Source organism: Rhagoletis pomonella, unplaced genomic scaffold (assembly GCF_013731165.1).
Source record: "Rhagoletis pomonella isolate Grant_MI unplaced genomic scaffold, Rhpom_1.0 Rhpom_scaffold_00001, whole genome shotgun sequence".
NCBI classification, from domain to species: Eukaryota; Metazoa; Arthropoda; class Insecta; order Diptera; family Tephritidae; genus Rhagoletis; species Rhagoletis pomonella.
The window spans coordinates 81127805-81133314 of NW_023458555.1; positions in this window are offsets into that span (position 1 = coordinate 81127805).

A 5510-nucleotide genomic window follows, 5' to 3' on the forward strand; every position below is an offset into this window, starting at 1 on the left:
TCGCTCAGGAGATCTCCCATTTGACTCCTAACTGGCTAACCTAATATTCACGCATGCCACCAATTTACTGTCAAACATTTCTCATGCACATACCAACCGAAATTGAACGCCGTGCGTATGAAGCTAACTCAATTTCCAATTTGTGTTTTGCACGACATTTTGATTTGACGTTTCACTCAATGAAAGCAAATGCAAACGCACGCAAGCCAATTTCGGGTGACGTAAAAAAAAAACAAATTCGAAGGCGTGCGTATCAAAACGCAAGCCGTGAATATTAGGTTAGCCTGTTAGCGAGTAATTAAGGAGTGCAAAGCCGACAAATCTCTCTTATTGATCCGAAATCAGGTCAAGGGGAGTGCTCTTTTATTCCTCATTTATATATTGTGTATGCATGCATGGGCGTAGCAGAACGAAATTTAGGGGGAGCGGGGGCCCATACAAAAAAAAAATCAAGACCAATAACTTACTTACTAAAAAATTGTTTATTATAGCTTAAAATTATTGTAACCATTTGTTGTACAAAAAACAAATAAACAGAAGTTAACAAAAGTTGATATAAAACTATTCGTCGATTTAAATTGTTAAGTTTTTACTGAGCATGTTTGTTTTACAAGGAGGAAGCATCGAAAGCCTAACCCCGTCAGTGTGACACTTTAACCCAAACTAAACTTCCTACCGTCATGTACCTTCCCCTCCCGGTACCACCATCAAGGATTTCGTCGGGATTATAACACTGTGTGACTGATAAGGTTATAGATCTATTCTCTTCTTCTTATCTGGCGCTGTAACCGCCAAAGCGATTTTGGCCAACTGACGCCAATTGGAAATGCCAAGTGAAGCCAGGATACTTTTAGAGGTGGGGCGTCGTTGTCCATTCGAACGACATGGTCAAGCCACTTGAGCCGTTGTATTTTAATTCGCCATATACCAGCACGGGCATGATGAGTGACTTATAGTGTGGTTTTCGTACGTCGAGATAGGTCTTCACTCCTGAATTGCCTACTCAGTCCAAAGAAGTACTTGTTGGCAAGAGCGATTCTGCGTTGGATTTCCATGCTGACATTATTATCGGTGTTAATGCTGGTTCCCAAGTAAACGAAATTCTCTACTTTCTCGAAATTATAACTGTCAAAAGTGACGTGAGTGCCAAGGCGCGAATGTGCTTATTGTTTGTTTGATGACAGGAGATTCTTCGTCTTGTCCTTGTTTACCACCAGACTTATTCGCTTTGCTTCCTTGTCAATGTCATCGGCATAAGCCAGCAATTGTACGCTCTTGTAGTAAATTGTTCCTGAGCGGTTCAGTTCTGCAGATCTTGTCATCTTCTCCAACATCAGATTAAAGAAGTCACATGAAAGAGAGTCGCCCTGTCTGAAACCCAATCTGGTGGCGAACGGCAACAGAGCAAAACTGGTGGTATTGCTCAACGTCATTTTTCACAGCAGTATGAGCTTTGAGGGGATGCCAAATTCAGACATAGCGGCATATAGGAAACTCCTTTTAGTGCTGTCGAAAGCAGCTTTAAGGTCGACAAATAGGTGGTGAGTGCCGATCATTTCCTCGAGTGTCTTTTCCAAGATTTGGCGTATTGTGAATACCTGGTCTATGGTAGACAATACATTCGATAAGACCTTGCAACCTATGCTTAAAAGGCTGATCCCACGATAGTTGGCACGCATGGCGAGGTCGCCTTTCTTGTGGATTGGGCAGAGCGCACTTGAATTCCAGTCGTCGGGTATGCACCTTGTTACCTCCTTGCCTGACAGGCCTTCAGCTCAAGCAGCTTTGGCACTTTTCGTCATAGTTAGGCGCTGGGATATCGACTCCATTGTCATCGACTGGGACCTCGTGGTCGTCTTCTCCACTTCTTTCAGTGCTTCTGCCATTCAAAAGGGTCGCAAATTGTTCCCTCCATAATCTGAGTACGTTCTGGACATCGGTCACTAGGTCGCCCTGGTTGTTCCTACAAGAGTCTAGAAACCTTCCGTAAGTCGCTCAACTCGGGTGTTTTTTCTGTCTGCCAGCATTTCAAGCATTTTCTCACACTCCTTATCGTACCAGTAATGAGCGGGAAATGTGGTTCCACGCAAGTCAGTTTGTTGAAGAGTGCTCTCTCATAGCAGGTGTGAAGGTCGAGTGCCGAATCCATTGACCGTCTGTTTTGATTGCAGATTTTCGACGTTGAACTTTCCTTGGCTTGTTGGGGGCCCATTTTTTTGCTGCTCCGAGGTTGGGTCGTATATTGGATGCATCAATATAGTAGTGCGAGTCGATTTTTGGCCCTCGCAGTGTACGTATGTACATCTAAAACATGGAAGCATGCCTTCCGCCTATCACAACATCCTCGATTTGGTTTCCCGTTTTTCGATGTGGAGACATCCTGTTGATTGAAGGATCTTTTTATGCTAGAACCAAGTTATACATACTGCCAAGTTTCGGGCCCCGGCGAAGTCGATCACCCTCAGCTAATATGTACGCTCTAAGCTAAGAGAGCCTTGGACGCTTCGTCCCTCTCTTCCATCGGGGCATTGGCACATATGAATTAGATGTTGAAGAATCTCGCGTTGATGCGGATTGTGGCTAGACTTTCGTCCACTAGAGTGAACGCCGGTCTCTCTCCCACCACAAATTCAACACCGAATTGTACTCCTTTACGTGGCAACTGTAGTAGACGTCGCAAGGCTCCACGCTTACCTCCCTCGCCCCGTCCATCGCATTTCGTGGATGGCGGTGATATCAGCCTTTATTTTCCCTAGGACATCAACCAGCCAGGCACCATCCCGATTAAGGATTCGGATATTTCAAGTGCATACCCTAAAATCATAGTCCTTCCTATGTTTGCCGTGATCGCCATCAAAAGAAGGGGGTATCATCCGAGGCATGTGTTTTTTTTTTCATTGGGCAAGGTTTTAACGTGGCGGGACTCAAACCCAGCGCACCTGGGTCACTCCCAGTTGAATGGCAGTCAAAAGCTTTGCAGTACTGGGAAATGTACAAAACATAGTGGTCAAAAGCGAATATCTCAACTAAACCCTGATGTATTTTTTAAATTCATAGCTCTACATACCTGTATAGTAAACCAAATAGCCGGACCAGACGTTATTTAAAATAAAAAATGTAAAAAAATATACTTTTTTCCGTATACTCTGTAATATTCCTCCGCAATTTTGTAAGGTAAACTAATAATTTATAATCATTGCTTTGCAGCGAAATATCTTCTCTTAAATTATATACATAGGTATGTATAAATATGAGGACGTATTAAACATTTTGAGTATGTACATTTTTTATGCTGGTATATTCATTTATGCTAAATATATCACTTGATTTTGTTTTGTCACACTTAAGAGGTAAACGTCTTGGCTGTTCACCCAACCGGTCTATAGTTTTATCAATAATCTCACACTGGTTCTGTGACACAAAACTTTCGTTGTACGCTTAGAAAAGACACATACCTAAAGACAAAGTAATAAACAATTGAACTATTTTTGATGTAATGTGGAACGATTTTCCGTCATCCCTTGTCAAATTTGGTTTGGAGACAAACCGGTTTCGGCGTTGTGCCATCTTCAGTGTCATTTTTCGTTCGAACGCCCTCAGCAGAACTTTTGAACTTGTTCTGAGCTTACTCTGGATAAGATGGTTCTGAGGCAGTTCATATAACAGTTCCTAGATAGTTCAAAAAAGGTCACCTCCGGACTAGAAAAAAAATATGCACGCATACAATTTTGTAAATAAAAAGTACTTCATTTTATGTTTAAAGGGCTATTTGATTTGCACTAATTTACTTTTTAAGGAAAACTGTGCTTTAAAATTAGGAACATAAAGTGCCAATTATTCCTTCATTTTCTAAAACCGTTATTCTTAAAAATAATTTATATTTAAAAATAATTTATTCTTAAAAATATATGTTTTATATATGTTACGTATAATGGGTATTTCTGAGATACTTATAATTTAAAATCTAAAAGATGCTTATTTGTGATAACTCATCGTTAAGTTGTATTTAATGTATTGAAATGTAATATATAGAATCCCCGGCATCTAATAAGAACATATAGAATTTTAAATATTCACAATGGTTTTCATGTTAAATATTTTTCGTAAATTTTTTATATAAGGATGGCTCATAAGTGTTATAACATTAACATATAAATTCACGTTTCTAACTTTGTTGGAAGTTTAGTAGAATTTTAGAAACTATTATAAAAACTTCAATATTTTAAATTAGAGTTTATAAGTATGCAGTTCTATAGCCCATTAAATTTTAGTATAATTAATCGCGTTGATTTTGTATAACTCTTTTTACGCACGCTCTTGAAGATATTCTCCTATTCAAATATTTTCGTCTAAGATGCAAGATTACATTTTACTACAGTAAAACTTGATGGGCTACAAAACAGAATATTCGAAATATTTATAATAAAAAATCTCTGATTAAAAAGTTTAAAATTTGAAGACAGTTTTTAGAGTTCTATCAAATTTGCAGCAGAGTTATGGAGTATGACACATAGTACTTAAATAAAAACTTAACGAAAAATATTTCAAATGAAAAACCTTGAAAATTAAAAAAAAACACTACATAACTACACATTTCGGGTGCTCAGATAAATATATGGTATCGTTCATAACAATATCACCCCCATTTCAAAGTGAGATTTATCACTTTTGCTTGTTTTTTTTAATCTGATTAAAAGGTCAAACAATTTGATGAAAAATCGTTAAATTTAACTTTGTTTTGTATAAAGTTTTAAAACACGGTTTTTATGATTTTGTTTTAAGCATGATAATTTGTTTTATAAAATAATAATAAACAAATTTTAACTCTAAATATATTGTGACTATTTAAAAAAGAAATGGTGTACGCAGACCTTTGCTGTTAAGTGTAGCTTAACTAAACGTAGATATGTATAAAAATTACATTAATGTTACCAATAACGACTTTTTTGGAAATATTTTAGCCGCTGCCTCATAAACTATGTAGAGAATTACATATTAGTTGCATTCCCTAACGCGCAAGAAGTTGCAAGAATTTACAAGAATCTACCAGAAAGCGTTCTTGTACTCGGTTCTTTGGCTTCTTTTGCTTTGTGACAGTTTTACAGGTTTTAACCCAGAAAAGTTGGGGAACGAAACTATTAAATAAACGAAAACAGTTTGTTATTAGTTAGAAAAAATATAGTATACAGTATATTTTGCTTTGCTGCCTTTATGCTTAAGTGCACATTTAAGATACCTACCCTAAAATGAGCACTAGCGGCATTATTTTTAACATTTATAAGGAAACTCCTCCGATAGATGCATTCAACATACCTGGGCATTGGCGATACCAGCCTTAAAAATTGTGCAACTATTATTAACTATCAAAGAAAGTATTTGTTTCCCTGCACTGGCCCTACAATTACCTAATTTTACAAGCTTTTATTTATTTTGCTCATCTCGCAGAACAATGAAAATGGCTATTGTTTAGGCGGTAGGCCTTTTCGGGGAATAGGGTGAGATGACCCAAC